Below are 17,527 nucleotides of genomic sequence, written 5' to 3' on the forward strand. Positions count from 1 at the left end.
GGTTATGAGGATGTGGGTCACCCCGAGCATGTTTGCAGGTTGAAGAAAGCCTTGTATGGCTTAAAGCAAGCACCAAGAGCATGGTGTGACAAGATTTTTAAATATCTTGTCACTATTGGCTTTCATGTAGCCAATGCAGATTTCTCGCTGTATGTGAGACATGGTGATAGAGGGGTTGTGCTTGTTGTCATCTATGTAGATGACTTGATCATTACGGGGGACCATGATGCTGAGATCTTTGATGTAAAGATCTTGCTAAGACAGAAGTTTGAGATGAAGGATCTGGGGGAGCTCAGATATTTCTTGGGCATTGAGGTGATTAGGTCACCACATGGTATTGGATTACTGCAGAGACAGTATGGCTTGGACATGTTGTCCAAGTATGGTATGACAGGCTGTAAGCCTATTTCTGTGCCATTGGATCAGAATGGCAAGTTGAGTGCAGATTCAGGAGAGATCTTGGAGGATCCTACTATGTACAGGAGCATAGTAGGAAGTTTAATCTACATGACGATCACCAGACCAGATTTGAGCTATGTTGTTGGGTTGGTGAGTCAGTTTATGCCGGTTCCACGGAAACCGCATTTGGATGCAGTGAGACGCATACTGAGGTATGTGAAGTCTACTTTGCATTGTGGACTATTCTATGAGACTGGGACAGAGATATGTGTACATGGGTACACAGATGCTGATTGGGCTGGTAGTATCTCAGATAGAAGATCTACCAGTGGATTCATGTTTTCTTTGGGGAGTGCTGCTGTGACTTGGAGCAGCAAGAAGTAGCCTACGATTGCTCTATCAAGTACAGAGGCCGAGTACAGAGGAGCTGCTATGGCAACATGTGAGGTAGCTTGGTTGAGAAAGCTACTTGCAGATTTGGGTCTATCAGTGGATAGACAAGTTGTCATTTTTTGTGACAACATTAGCAGTATACAGTTGGCCAGGAACCCAGTCTTTCATGCTCGTACGAAGCACATAGAGGTCCACTACCACTTCGTCAGAGAGAAGGTCTTGGCAGGAGATCTTGACCTTGTTTATGTCAGCACAGAGGATCAGGTAGCTGACATCTTCACCAAAGCATTGGGTACAGAGAAGCTTTGCAGATTCAAGGCTTCGCTTGGTGTACATGAGATGGAGTTGAGCTCGAGGGGGAGTGTTGAGATATCGAGCTCGTCTAGTGAGGCGGTGGCCCCACTGATGACCCGCCTGGGGGATAGGCCCCACACTTACACCACTGGCATGGTTGGTGAGATCTTGGGTGATATGCGGCCAGTGGGATGACAGGCTGTGTGACAGCCATTCTAGAGACTGGCATAGTTATAGCGCCAGCTCATTTAGTCGGGTTCACACTATAGAGAACCCGTGTATGTATTGGTTGAGTACCTTTCATATTGTGTGTACTCTTATCTTGTATATGGTGTGTTGAGTGTTGAGTGAAGAAGAAGAAGATTTTCAGCCTCTCACCTTGTGTGTTCTCTATTAGGGTTTTGTGAGTGTGTGTGTGTGTGCTTGCAAGAGCTCAAGCTCTCTTCCCCCCTGCATCTTTTCAATATGACCCTACTCTGTGCGAACCGCTGGGCTCCAGATGAGCGGCTGTCTGGCCCGCTCCTCAACACAAGAAGGAGGTCGCTGAGAGAGCCCCGGTCTCAGCAGCTCCCAAGCTCTCAGGATGCTCAAAGCAAATCTGTCCTCCCATCCTCTACTGAGGCTTGTCCTCATCTCTATGAAGATGAGGACAGGCCTCCTCATCTCTATGAAGATCCATCGAATCTTTGGTGCCCAAGTGCCCCCTGCTGGGGGAGCCCGAGCCTGCAACCGCCCGCTACAAGAGAAGCTCTTTCCAAGGCTCAGCGCCTGGAAGCAGCCCCTGAACAATAAGCTTCCCCAATAAGTCTCTACTCTGATCAACTGTATCTATAATGCCCAAGCCTCCCTGAGCCAGCGGAAGTGTAATAATTGCCCATGCAACCTTTGCCCAAGCTGGCTGACTGTCCCGCCCAGACCAAAGAAAGTTCCTGATTAGCCTCTGTACCTGGCTGATGCAAGAGCTCGAGAAAATCCAGCAAGACATAATGTACCACATGGTCGCTAACAGCACCTGATTTGCCACCACCACCCTCCCGGCCAAGGATAGTCGAGCTATACTCCAATACAAAAGCTTCTTCCGAATGCTCAGAAGAAGCGGGGCAATCTGCTGCTCAGGTGACAAATCTAATCCAATCTGGAATCCCAAATACCACACTGTTGTGCCAGGAGGAATCCATTTAAAGCCGGGGTCCGGGCTCCATGCCAGAGTGGGAGCGTCACTGATCCAAAAGGCCACTGTCTTGCGCCAATTGATCAATGCTCCTGAAGCTGCACTAAAAACCTGGAGCGACTGCTCTGCCCGAAGAAGATTGGCCTCCTGGCCATGCAAAAATAAGCCCGTGTCATCTGGCAAACTCAGCATCAAGCAGGTCCTCCCCCCGAAATGGGAGCTAGAGTCCTCTCAAACCAACCTCCTCTACCATCAAATACATGCTCATAGCCTCCGTAAAGAAGAGAAAAAGAAAAGGGGCGAGGGGACACCCCTGACGGACTGATTTGGTCAGCTCAAAACTCGGCTCCCGTCCTCCTGCAATCAACACCTGGCTGCGAGCTGTGGAATACAGAGCCGCCACCACTCTAATCCAACCTGGCTCAAAGCCCAGGCAAAGCATAGTGCCCTCTAAGAAACCCCAATCGACTCTATCGTATGCCTTCTCAAAATCGAGAAGCATCATGACCAAGTCCTCACCAAGAAATCTAGCTCGGGCCGTCGCCTCCCAGAAGGTGAAAATGTTGTCAAGGATACTACGCTCCTTGATGAATCCTGTCTGGGTAGCATGAATCAACTCCCCCAGGATCCTCAAACTCAAGGCCTTTGCTAAGACCTTGAGCGCTGTCTAGTGCCGAGGTGACTCAGCCGACTGCGGATAGATGATATCCGTGAAGCCCGAATCGGCATGGTAAGTCTCCTCTATGGTGCTCGAGCGAGGTCGGTGCTCAGCACCCTCCGGACTGCAGGTGAACGCCAGGGGACTGCCAGGGCCTCCCGGGGAGGTGAGGCGGGCGGGGGGGAGGAGGGGGGGCGAGGGGGGTGGAGAGGGAGCTGCTACTGAAACCGGAGCGGGGATGGGAGGAGGCAAAGGTGGAAGTGAGGCGGTGGGGGGTGACGGGGGTGGGGGGGTGAAGGAGGGGGTGCTGGCATCTCCTGGTCCCTCAGTCGTCGCGCAGGGGTCTCCTCCTGGAGGGGAGCAAAGCTGTTCCTCACGGGAACCCAATGATGCTGAGACTGTGGCTGTTATACAGGTTTTGGCCTTGTGTGTTCATAACTATAGGTGACCTTACGGCCGCCCGACTAGACATACCAATAGTTACAAAATTCATATAGGCTACTAAAGGGTAGGCAATAATCTTTTTCAGATCGATTTATCTTATGGTAGTCAGGAGAGTGTATATAATGGCAATCACGCTTGGAGTATAAATAAAAGGAGTGAAATAAAGTGTCGCTCCGGGAAACATGGGTACAGAAAATCTTAAAAAACCATAGGTTCCCAATTTTGAAAGAATTCCTGCCAAGATTACAGATCTAGCTGTAAGTACCTCTACATGAGCTTCGGGTAACCGAATATGAATTGATACCATAGGCACTTTTACAGGGAAAGAAGCAAGAAAGGCGAGCCATGGCCAGATTTAGCGCCATTCACTAAACTCTGTGGTTAATGATATATGCAAATCGATAGTTCCCGTCTAAAAAAAAATCAATAAGATAGCTAAGAGCATGAAGACATCTGCTGCTGCAGTAGCGGTCTCTGGGCGTGCTGCTGTGGCTGTCTCCCTCAACTGCGCCCCTGTCCAGGCTGCCACTCCGAGGTCTCTGTGGCCTGAGCAGGTGTCCCGGAGGCTGCCTGCCGAGCCCCATCTGTGGGTGGGCCATCAGGGGCCTGCTCCTGCTGTGGTGAGGGTCAGGGTCTCCTACGAGGGTAGGCCTTGGCCAGATGATCGACCTGCCTGCAAATGAAGCACTGGTTCGGGAGCCCCGAGAACTCCACTCTCTGATCAATCCATACCCCCCTATCCTAGGTAGCTGAATGACCTTAGGAAGGGAGGAGATGTCAGACACCAAAACTCTGACCGAAGGTAGCCCAGCTGCTCTGGCCACCACTGAAGCTGCTGTGGGGCTAGTCTCTAGTACCAAGCCCACCAATGCTCCTAGCCTAGAGAGGAGCAAAAGATACTCCCGGCGGAGTCCAGGGAATCAAACTGTAACATGGAAAAGGTGCTCTCCCTGCTCGGCCGCCGCCGCTGCTAGGTCAAAGCCATGCTGCCAAGGTCTAAAGAAAGCCCGAGCACCCCTGATGTCAAGGGGACTCATGGCTAGGACCTTGGCCATGCTTTGGGCAGTCTCGAACTCAATTTGGTAATGTCCATGGCCCAGTAGCTGTACGTCCAGGATCTTGCCCACATCTGCAAGAAGGCAGGCCTGGAGAAGATCCCGAATCTCCCCTCTGCTGGGGCGAGTGCCGACTATATGACAGATGGTGGAATGAGCCTAGAGGCGTTCCACCTCTGTGGTGAGGCTCGCTTCCTCTTCTGGCAAAAGAGAAAGCCTGATGGGGGTGTCCTCAGGTGGACGAGGGGGCTGCGGGGGAGTCCCTCTGGGGCGGGGCGGGAGGAGCCTCCATCAGAGTCTGAAGCCATGGCGAAGGCGAGGCGAAAGCGGAGATCGTGCAAGAACCGAGCTGCACACAGAGAGGTGGAAGACGAAGGCCGGAGAAAAAGGAAAAACCCCCTGGGGCGGAAATCAGCAAGAAAAGGGAGGGGGGGCGAGGCGGCGAAGGAGAAGCCCTAGGGGGGGCGGGAGCTGCGCGCAAGAGGGGTGGGGGGGAGAAAAAGCTGGCGGAGAGGGGGGGGGGAGTCAGGGCGCTGCAGAGGGGAGGTGGGCGCGAAAAGGAAAGGGGAGCGCGAAGGAGAGGTGGAGCGGCCGGGCAGTACAGCGAGGGAGGGGGGCGCAGAAGCGAGGGCAGGCGGGGGGGCAAGGGGGGGCGTGAGGAGTGAGGGGGGCGCGAGGGGGCGAGCAGGCAGGAAGGCGGGGGGACGCAGGTGTGCAGGTAGCGTGAGCAAGGAGGGGCGGGAGCTTCAGCGAGCTAGGATCCTTTCGCAGAGTATGCTATTTCTATCAGTTATTGAGAGAACTGGAAGGTGAAAGAAGCATTCACTCTTGCAGATGCGCAAGGTATATGTGACATGGCTGGCATAAGCACAAAGTCTTACAGGATGTTATTTAATAAAGTTAAAGAAGGTTTCAATTCTAAGCTTGGGAAAAAAACAATGAATTGTGATGGCAGTTTCCATCCATGTCTCGTTACGTGGACCTAGACGAGACCTAGACGTCCAAACGTTTAGGGAGGAAACGATTGCGAAAGTGATCCAGGTCGCAGAAGTAATGCCTCCAGATGGCCCAGTGGACTTCATCCTACCCAATCCACGAGGGGGGATAGGCCCCCTGAGCCTCTTACATGGGCTCCGTACTTGGGAGAAGAGCCATGGCTCCATCCTGAAGCCCAGTCCTATGGGTTCCAGTAATATATAGTTTTTTCCTTATCGATGTGTTGTTGGATTGCTTCTTCCAACAAATGTACTCCACTCTGTAACATGCTATTTGTAAATATGTAACTACACATGTACATTTATATTTTTCAACACATATTTAGTGTTATTGGAGAGAGAACATCAATTGTAAATGCACTTTTAATTTGAAAATCAGAGGATCAAATTTGCTAATGTGTTCCTTCACTTCGTGTTTTCTTACTTTAGGCCTTTTTGTGTACATAAAAATTCAATTGGGGAATTTTTGCCTTCAATACATTGTTTTAAACAATATACAAAAGCAATGATCTGAATAGATAAGTTTATTGCATATGGAAAATACATTGTCACCGTATACATATACATGGTCACATCATATATCTTCTAGTGCCTCCAATTCATGTGGGACTGCAACATCTTTACAAATGATCTGATGCTCTCTTCTTCTACTTACCTTCCAACCATCAAGCTTGAAGCAAAATTGATCTGGAGGATTCTGAATAGCTACTTCTAATTCCTTCCCAACATATTTGAGAGTCCAATTCTCTTCCACAAGAGTGTCTGCCATCTCTTGTATCTTGGTCCATGCTTTCCCAGTTGTTGTTGATCCATCGCCACCTTTTATAAGTAAATGACATGCACAGATGTTGCCTGGTAATATAGTATCTCATTCCAAAATATCATTAGGATAATTTCCCGAGTATAATCAAATAAGCTTTGTAACTATTTCACAAAAAGACATTTGAATGTTATAACACTCACCGAAATGCAATGTCAGAGGTGCTCAATCGACATTCGATCAAATCATCTCCCTTTGATGATTTCACTCTCCAACCTTTGTCAAACAAATGATCAAGCCAGGCTTTATCTATATCTTTGCACATAAAAGCTGTTCTAGTTTTTCTCAATTGTTTACAATCAGAAAATAAATCAACAAAGCATGAAATTGGAACAAACAAGCTTAAGTGGACATTTCTTGCACCAATGCTAGGCTTCATAGCACATTTAATATCATTAAACATTTTTAGTTAGCATAAGCATGGGCATGAGAGGGTTCTTTTCACACCAAAGGAGAAGGGTGGTGACAAGTGTCACCACTCTATGTAGGTCGCTATTTTAATTTCCCGTTTGATATTATTTAAAACCATAGCACAACCCTTAGCCTTTTGTTTATTTTTTTCCCCTTTAAACTTCCCAAGGCTTAATGCTATTTTGAATTTAAGGATAATTGGCTTATACAAAGGTCACAGAGTCATTGTCCCACCATCACATATATTTTGCTTGCACATGTTGCTCCTCGAGCTTTGTCTTGGGTGTCATGGGGTTATCTTACCACCTCTGATTTTGTAGATTGGCATTTTCTTTGATCTTACTTGCTGCTCCTCAACAAGTTCAAGTTTCGATATAGGAAATTCTACCTTCTCATGCTGTTCAAGGCAGCCATACCTTCCGTGAATTCTCCCTGCATGTTGTGTTTGTCTTTTTCTATTCCTTACACCATCATGGCACAATGCATTCCCATGCTTGATTACTGAGCCCTTTATCAACATTTTTGGAGATCATAAATTTCTGGGAAACTTCCTTCTGGATTAATAGTGTATCTGCATGGACATTTCTGTCCTCCTACCTCTTCCATGCTTGAGCATCCGGAAAACTCAGGTTAGTGGAATCACCATGAACTACATCATGAGCGTGTGCCATTGTTGCATGCATCTGGGGCATTTCTAGGTGGGCTACCATTGCCTTTGGGTATCATCAACCAAACTGGAAATATCCTAGGTCAAGGCTTCTTTGGATACACCATGTACATATGCAGCAAGAGCCTCCTCTTCCAGATCATCCAGGAAATTTGCCATAAACTGTATATATGATGGAGACTCATCAAAAGCTTGCCCCTTCGAATTGTTGGGCATAGGATGGGCATCCTCATGTTCATGCTATTCATGTGCCATATTGGGACAATGTTCTCCTGGCTACACTTGGCCAAAACCCAATCCAGTTTGATAATGGGAATGTCGGTATGTAGGAGGTACAAAATTAGAATCTAGAAACCTTTCAGCCCATGTGTTCATGACCTCTACTGCTCCTCTTGGCAAGAACATGTGCCATACATCTGGTTCATCATTGGTATGGGCTTCTACCGGAAGTGATAAACCGGAAGTGATACGACATCATCCTCATCAGGAAGAGATACAGGCTACTCATTCAGCTTATGCCATGCACGATCATTGACATGGGGGATATAATCAATGTGCTGCTGATCATCACCATGCTCTGTAAAGACATTCTGGGCAGCCAAAAGCTCCTCATTTCAATTGAAGCCATATCTGCAACATTATCATGGCAACCATAGTTAGCCCCCGGGGATTAGCATCAAAAGCTTCAGAGTCATTTTTCGGGCTGTTGTCTGAGCCACTGTCCTCATCCTCAAGGTTTGCAATTGCATGCTTGACATCAGACAAGAAGTTTCCGGTTGCAATTACCGTCCATGCCATATCCTGCAACAAAGGAGTCTCCTCTTCGAGGGCGTTGGGAATGCCATTCTGGGTTGAGGCAACATCTTTGAGAAACTGCTTGAGTTGCTTTTTACTCTTTAGAAGGCGGTCAACTTCATGGGCATTCTTCCGCTTGAGCCACCGGTGCTGTACATCCTCAAACTGCTCCAACAATGCATGTGGGCATACCCGAGAACTGTGACCTTGGAATCCGCATTGGCCACATACATGGTATAAGCAATCATTAGTTCGATGGTCATGTTGGCCACACTGCCTATAGGTCACACATTCACTGGAAGATGCTGCTTGCTACCACAATGCTTACATGCTTTCTGGCTCATCAACTGAGGGCTGCTCCGCTTTGCAGCACATATTTGGCATGCAGGAGCCGGTTGTCCACTTTGGCTTGTAGTGCAGCCAAGCCTTTGTTCTAGGAAGAAGAGATCTTACAAAAATCCAAAAAGGCAAGTAAAGTGTGGTTATGGCCTCTCGGGGCAGAGGGCTTGGGATAGATTGCATGCTTGTCTTCTTGCCCCACGACTCGCCTGTTTTACAAAGTCAGAGGACGTGCAGTGGAGCCCACAAGCCCAGCCAAATTCAAAGCCAAAACAATCCCGAGCCCACTAGTGCTAGAGCCCACCATCTCAGCTCCACCGTCATCCACCAGTCGTTAGTGCCTACACTCTCTGCCTTTCTTTCCTAAATATGGGCAAATTGAGTACCCTAGTAGATTATCGCTGCCCTCTTTGAACTGTCGGCTTTGGAACCAAGACATGGGCCGGTGTGTGTAACCAGCTCCAAACCCTCAACCTCCCTCTCGGTAAAGTTATAATAAAGTTATAATATTGTTAGTAGATTTCTATATATATGTTCATGAAATAATAAGGTACAAATAAACCATTACTTTTCATATTTATCTCTTATCTATGCTTACATTTTTCATTAAAGCAACATTGGATTTTCTATGGGAGTCTCTCATTGATGGTGTTACTACATTTTGAGATAGAGAGAGAGAGAGATAGAGAGAGACAGAGAGAGACACACACATTGTATTTTGTATGGAAGAGTCTCTCATTATAGAGTGCATTATAAGTACCACATTTTGAGATTGAGAGAGTGAGAGAGAAAGAGAGATAGAGAGAGAGTGAGACTCCAAATTGCATTCATTGATACTTTTTCTTTTGCTTTTAGTTAGTGATCCCTCAATGAATGGCTTTGCAAGCTTTAGTGAGTTTCTAAACCCATCCTTAATTGGTTTCAATTCAACACATGGATGGGAGTCCAAGTTGGACATGGAAGCCTTCATTTCTTGAACTAAAGTGAGCATTTGGTTTGCCATTTTCTGCACATGTTGTAGTAATCCTGGGTGACCACCTAGCATACATGTGATGCATAAATATAAAAAAGAGAAGACACACATGGTTGAATTATAGTTCATGTCTTACATGATATGTCTAGAGTTTGTTGGATAGTGAGATGGAATTGTTGGACCATTGCATTCATGTCAATGGTATTTTCACCTTGATGTGTATGCCCTCCACTAGTTGAAACTATTACATTAAAAAGATAAAGTAAAAGAGCATCATTGGAAAGTTATTAATATACAACCCATCATGGTTAAACACCATTTACTTTCAACATCTGCTTCCTCAATGTGTGCTTCCCTTACATTTTTCTAAGCTGTCAAAATTCAACCTCCATGCCCTGGTAAGTTGTGAAAATAAGATATGTACCAATTTTTTGTAGCTAATGTTCTTTGAAGTATGTTATGGATTGATGTTGTGTGTGGTAAGCCTCCAAAAACGAATCCACTAGATTAGATGCCTCCTTTTCCTTATCCTTTGAGCTCCGGCTTGCCAACCCACGCATTTTCATAATATGCCCAAGATCCTTGAACATTTCGACTCTTGCATTTGGATCCACAAATTTTCTAATTAAATGTTTGAGCCAACATCGTCGAACATGCCATACACACAAATAAATTGGCAATCCAAACACTTCACTGCACATAGCATAAAACACTTGTCAGTGATTGTTTTTTTTTGCAAAACAAAGTGATAATGAAAATTGGATTCAAGTACATAGCAGAGTGCATTTATCTCTGCTTGTGCATCGTCGACCATGAAAACATTAGGCTCCCAAGATTTCTTGTGATCTAGCATGCGATTCCTAAGTGTTGTTAGCCATAGCTTTGTATCATCACTAGAACGTGATGAAGTGATGATCCATGTTGCTGGTATACCATTTTAAAAGAATCCAATACTAATATAGTATAAAGATGGAACTAAATACATAATAATAAATCAGTATTAGTACAAAACTCTAGAAACATGATACACTACAAAGCATATATTAATCATCAATACCTTGTACTTGTTGGTACAAAAAGTTGCATCCATGGCTAACAAGCTATTGTTGCCATACGTGGTCAACATCTTGTTGAAATTTGAGCAAAATGATGAGCTATGGTGGATCAAACACTAGAATCAACATGATTAAGAAAGTGATTAGCAAATGATTAACACGTAATTAGTGAATAATTAGCAGATAGATTAATGTAGGCATGGATACTCAAAAACCAGCAAATTCTCATTAGGGCTATGCCTCAATTTATAGAGTTTACATCAAGCATCAAATCCCATTGATTTCTCCATGATTCACTCCCAGAATATCTCCACCTCTTGCCTGATTCTCTCCACCTCTTCTCTTTTCCCTGAATATCTCCCAGAATATCTCCACACTCCTAAATTCCCTCATGCTACCCATTATTCTCTCCCAGTAGATTCTTCTAACCTTTTCACAGGTTCTTTCACAATTACATCTCCTCTTTTACAGCCTCTATCCAAGAGCTTGTTCCCACACACACCCTATTCACTTGTATATTTCAACACCTCCCCTCAAGTGAATAATCCTAGTACACCTAGACCCTATACCAAGTTTGCCTCCCCTTACTTGGTAGTCCGCGACCAGTGTCTATTCCTCCCCTCACGTTATCTCAGCACACCTGGACCCTGTATCAAGTTTCTTTCTTACTTGACAGTCCGCGACCAGTGCCTCAAGTCCCTAAACTCCATAGTCCTTGACACTCTCTCTCTCTATGTGTCCAAGGCTACTATAAGTGCCCGCAACCTTGACTAAAGTGCTCACACATACATCTACCACTTGGCCTACATCATCAGTGGCTCAGAGGTGGTTTTACTTTATTGGGGCAGGTTACATTGGGTTGTGGGGTCTCTCTCTCTCTCTCTCTCTCAGAGATTTTCACATGGCTCCTCACTCTTTGGAGCCTCACATCTTCTCTTGTCTTCAGTCTTCTTGTCGTGGCAGCTTCTCTCCACGTGTCCGTCTCTTCTTTCAGTCTTCTCAGGGCAGCTTCTCTTCTCGTGGCAGCTTCTCTTCTTGTGTCCATGTCTTTCTTCAGGTCTTCTTCTCGGTGTGGATCCTCTTCTTGGGAAGAGATATTCTTCTTCTTCCATGGCTGGGGCCATGAGCTCGTCCGTCAGGTCATTTTGCTCCATGTGAGCAACATGTTTCAATGTTTTGCTGACAGTTCCTTTAGGCTTTTTATGTTTATTTTGTATCATTATGCAATGAAAACCCAAATTTATGCGGGAGGTCTTACCTCTTGCCTTAATCTGGACAAGGGCAGTGTCTGTTCCCATTTTTACACTGATAAAATGTGCCCAATACATAATGCGTATAGCATTCATTCTCATGCACATTCCAAATGCAATTCTGGCTGTGAATAATCTTGTATTTGAATGAGATTTACAGGCATTAACCAAGGGTTAAATGCAAAATGATGATTTTCACAAATTTATCAGCACAATTTTACCAGAAATTACATTAAATTAAGGGTAACCAATTTGTACGGGATGGTTGGAGTATCAAACCAACTCTGATTTGAAATCTGAAGTTATAGGGATCTGTATCAGATACCTAATGGTTAATTTGAACCCTCAATTGCACCAAAGTACAGTGATTAGCACTGATTAATCACTGATTAGCAAATTAATGCTCTGGTTTGTGTGCAGAAAACAGAGTATGCGGGGAGCTCAGATCTGGTGCCTTCCACTTCAAATGAGCTCAAATGCTTTCAAAGGCATCAATAGCAATGAGTCTAGTAGAGGATTAAGCCAAGAAACACAAGATTTGACCAAATAATGAAAGCTTAATCTCTGTTTTACCAAAGTCACCTGCAGATTTGATGAAGAGCTTTGATCTCTCTGTAGACTTGATGAAAAATTGATTTCTGTCTTCACCAGCTTGTAGAGCATGCTTGATTACCCCTTGGGCTAGGAGGAATTGAAGTAATTTGATTGGAGCAAAGAGGAATCTGCAGTTTTCTTCAGAAAAAACGCGCCGGCCAAAAACGTAAAATCAGCTTCGTCCGTTGGCGGTTTGCTACGCCGTCTTGCTGCGCCTGTAGCCAAGGATGTTGGCTAGCTTGAGCTAGAAGATTGTGACCTAATTTGATGTGTGCTAAGTGCTAGAGACCCTCCACTGGCTGGGGGTGAAGGGGAAGAGTGAAAGCTTACTAAAAAATTGATTTTTTGCTAATTATTTTACTAATCCTAATTAATTCACTAATGGGCTCATAAATCTGGTTGATTCTAGGCATGGCTCTGATACCATGTTGAAATTTGAGCAAAATGATGAGCTATGGTGGATCAAACACTAGAATCAACATGATTAAGAAAGTGATTAGCAAATGATTAACACGTAATTAGTGAATAATTAGCAGATAGATTAATGTAGGCATGGATACTCAAAAACCAGCAAATTCTCATTAGGGCTATGCCTCAATTTATAGAGTTTACATCAAGCATCAAATCCCATTGATTTCTCCATGATTCACTCCCAGAATATCTCCACCTCTTGCCTGATTCTCTCCACCTCTTCTCTTTTCCCTGAATATCTCCCAGAATATCTCCACACTCCTAAATTCCCTCATGCTACCCATTATTCTCTCCCAGTAGATTCTTCTAACCTTTTCACAGGTTCTTTCACAATTACATCTCCTCTTTTACAGCCTCTATCCAAGAGCTTGTTCCCACACACACCCTATTCACTTGTATATTTCAACACATCTCTAGTTCCCATGTTGTTTGAATGCCCAAAATAGATGCATGCTCCTTTACCTCATGAAATGGCTAGTAAGAAAAGACTTGGGTGCTATTAGACATTGCCCAATTGTGAATACTCTTTGCATCATCCGGATCTATTTGAAGTGTAAGAGTATCGATCTTGCCTGTGACATTTAAAATGTCACGCAAAGTAAGAAATATATCTCTGACGGGCTGAAAAGTCCCATCTTTAAAGATCCTTTGCACAAGATGAACATGATGATGAAAGACTTGTTGTGGGGTAAAACCCTTATAGAGCATGTCGCATATCCAATGCTTCAAAAATTATAAGTGGGCCTATGGGGCTACTCTCCCCCACTCGCCAACTTTAATCCCCATCGAACGTTAGATGGGTATCCAGGCGATAGTGTGTAAAACCATAAATCCTAACAACGAAGTCCATGGCACCTTACATATACAAACTTTTAAAAAGACAAAATGGCAAAATGACATAATATATAAAACAAAATGTTAAATACAACTAATGGATGTCATATACAGAAACATAAGGTTATAGATACAATTAGCAGATACAAAAACATGATGGCATATACATATACATATACATGTCATTGATGTGTAATCCTCATCTAAGAGGACCTGGTAAAATCTCTAGGCTGGCGTGCCCCCACTGCCTCCTCTTTGGCTCTTGTACAACTTGCTATGGAATGGACCTTTGAGTCAAATGCTCCTCTACCACTGTGGTTGAGGACTTACCACATGTACAGCTTGCTATGGAATGGTCCTTTGAGTCAGACACTCCTCTACACTTGTGGTTGACGACTTACCACATGTAGTAGCAAAATGGGGCACTCGGGGGGGTCACTCGTATAAATATGTAAGTATCACGTGGGTTCAACAGAAGGATATTTTAAATATTTAAAACTTACAGAAATATATTTACAGAGGGGATTTATTTATTGTATTTTTAAAAAAAATTACAGATTTGAATAGGAAAGGATACATTATATTCACTAAAAAATTCACAGATAAGGGACTTTTTAAATAGGCCTTGAATGCACGTGATATAGAGGATTTACATATAGTGACCCCCCCGAGATGGGGCATAACCCTTGTAGCAAAATGACCACGTGTAGATTGTTCCACTAACTTTAGGCACGTCTTGATCTCCTACTCCACCAATCTCAAGCACATCTTGAGCCCCTGGTCCACTAAGCTCCCTGCTCTCCCCGATGACATTGGGATGTGTAAATCCACCATCTCTAGCCTACGATGCTCATCGACATGATCCCATCATGCTCCTCCTCCATGGGTGATAAATCCATCTATAAAGGGCCCTCAAAATCCTTTGGCAAATCCTCTACAATGTATCCATTGGCAGTAGCAATGATATCTAGGATGGTCAACGCTATCGGGCCTTCGTGTGACAATATCCATGGTCAGTGCTAACCCTAGGTACAAGCCATCTATCCCCTAGAGGTGGTATAGGCCAAATTCTACACTGCTAATGATAGGTCGGACACCTAGTAGTCACATCATCGATGTGATCAGACAAGGTAGTAAAGATGAAACTAGTGGTGGCACCCTAATGTGTACCCCTAGGTGTCAAGCTCATTGAGGAAAACTCCACAAAGTGTAAAAACCAGTGTTCGCACCAGAATCTACATACCATATATCTTGAGATCCTGATACATCCCCTGTTATGGAACTAAGAATGTGCTACATCACAAACAGCTGCTCACTTCTATCATCACCTCCATGTTTGCTAGATGATGCCTAGTTGCCTTGTTGCAACTTCCCACTTTTAATGTCATTCTGTTTTTGTAGTAGTCCTTTGCCATGTGTCTTGGTTTGCCACAGTAATGGCACTCTATGCTGTTTGCATTTTGATTTCTTTGCCAACTACCTCAGCCTCTTTGGCTCCCCCTGCCTCTAGACTGGCCTCTTCCACCTGTGTATGATTGCTGCTGTGAATCATTGGACTATTGTTGTCCAGAATTATGATTTCCTTGTCGACCACCACCTTGGCCTTGACCACGGCCTCTACCTCTACCTCTACCTAAATTAGAGTAGAAGGCCTATTCCAATGTGTTCTTGCTTTGTGAAGAAGAATCCTCACGTAAATCCTTTTCTTCTATGATCAGCATAGATATCAAGTCCGGATAGTTGGGAATATTCTTCCTAACTGCAATGGAGGTCTTGAATGGCTTGTACTCTTTGCCAAGCCCATTCAGACAGACACTCACCAAATCATCATCCTCCACTAATACATTGATAGACCCAAGGGATTCAACAATGCCCTTGATCTTTAAGGCATATTCATTGATGAACATGCTTTTCTTTTCCATAGTATGCAACTCTTGCTTTAACTGCAACTTCCTTGCCTGTGGGTTAGTCTAGAACATTTGAACCAAATTCTGCCATGCAACTGCTGGAGTGTTTGCATCCTGTATGTGTCCTATCATAGTGTCTATGCAACTAATTGAAAGCAAGTACATGAATTTTCTTGCACCCTGATTCCAATCCTTAAATGCCTTTATATCTGCAGGAGTGGCATTCTCCTCAGATAACTCTGGAGGCTCCTCATTGTCTCCTTCTACATAATCCCAAAATCCTTTACCCATTAGGAAATTGGTCATTCTGAACTTCTAGGCATGGAAGTTATTCTTATCCAGCTTCTCACTAACAATCTGATTAATTTCATTAGACATGTTTTCCTGCAGCACAGCAAACAGATAACTTCTGTATGCAACCTGTAATACAACAGTATCTCCTGTAACTGCTACAGCAACATCAGAGTACTTCAGGACAACCTGTGTGTCACCAAATGTGACCAGAGTACATGTACATACACCGAGTATCAACAATACATGTGAAGACCATGTCTGCACTTCCAAAATACACTGCTGCACTACAATAACCAGATTTTGAGCAGAAACAGTTCTCTACTAGAACTTCCAGAAAACTACCGAAAATACCCTGCACAGTGACAAAATGGGTCCCGTAACGCGCCTAAAACTTCCATATAGCTCCGCTCCTTGGAAGACAGCCCTCAATCGGAGATGTGTAGCTCTTAAAGCTACTGAGGGGGTGTTGTACTATGACACGAAGTTGGGGTTTGGACTTCGGTCACTTCTCAGAATCAAAAACACATTTGAATGAAACCTCACAGCCTCCTCACCTCCCTTTCTCTCCCTAGATTAAGATAAAGATATACACATCGAAGGTGAGATCATAATTCATGGAGGGAAAGATGAAAGGCTCTGGAGAAGCAAGAATTTCTGCCAGTCTTGCAGCTCCAAACAAAAGGGCAATTCTTTGTTGGAAGAAAATCTTCCGACTCAGGATTATGTGAACGGAAACATACGGGGAATATTGGTAAGGTTCATCCGTTCGAATTGGGCGATTTGGTCGGAACATAATAAAGCAAATGAATATAGAAATCACTTACAAGAGGATTAGACACATGGGGTTTGCCTTTTGATAAGGGATTAGGAGAAATTAATCATGATTAAGAAGAAAGAATGGCCAAAAAGCTGTAAAAACAGAGATACACAGAGAATTGCAGTTTTAAATCCATAAAGGCTGTGCAAGAGAGGATTATATAGATGCATAGAGCTTGAAGAGAGCTTCGCGCCTATGTAAAAACTTTCAAAAACAGGCAATCGAGCGAAAAGTTATGAGCATTTTACTACAAGACTATAAAACTGCCAAAATTCTATAAAAATAGAGATACATAGAGAATTGCAGTTTTAAACCCATATAGGCTGTGCAAGAGAGGATTATATAGATACATAGAGCTTGAAGAGAGCTTCGCGTCTATATAAAAACTTTCAAAAACGGGCAATCGAGCAAAAAGTTATGAGCATTTTACTGCAAGACTATAAAACTGCCAAAATTCTATAAAAACAGAGATACACATAGAATTGCAGTTTTAAACCCATATAGGCTGTGTAAGAGATGATTAGATAGGTGCGTAGAGCTTGAAGAGAGCTTCGCACCCATATAAAAACTTTCAAAAACGGACAACCGAGCGAAAAGTTATGAGCATTTTACTACAAGACTATAAAACTACCAAAATTCGCCTAAAAATTAGCAACTTTGGGAGAAATTCTAATCATCAATGAAGTAAGGGATTAAGAAATTAGTTAGATAAGTGGAAAGAGCATAGAAAGAGCTTCCTAGCCATATGATCAATTTAAGAAACCAACACCTGAGTGATGAGTAATTACCGGTTGAAATTTGGATATTGGACCACAAAAACTGCACTTCTCTCTCTTTGCATGAAACCTCAATTTTCACATAGCCTCTTGCCTCTCATCTCCTTCATGATTC

Source organism: Cibotium barometz, chromosome 6 (genome assembly GCF_041138505.1).
Source record: "Cibotium barometz isolate CiBa-2024 chromosome 6, ASM4113850v1, whole genome shotgun sequence".
NCBI classification, from domain to species: domain Eukaryota; kingdom Viridiplantae; phylum Streptophyta; class Polypodiopsida; order Cyatheales; family Cibotiaceae; genus Cibotium; species Cibotium barometz.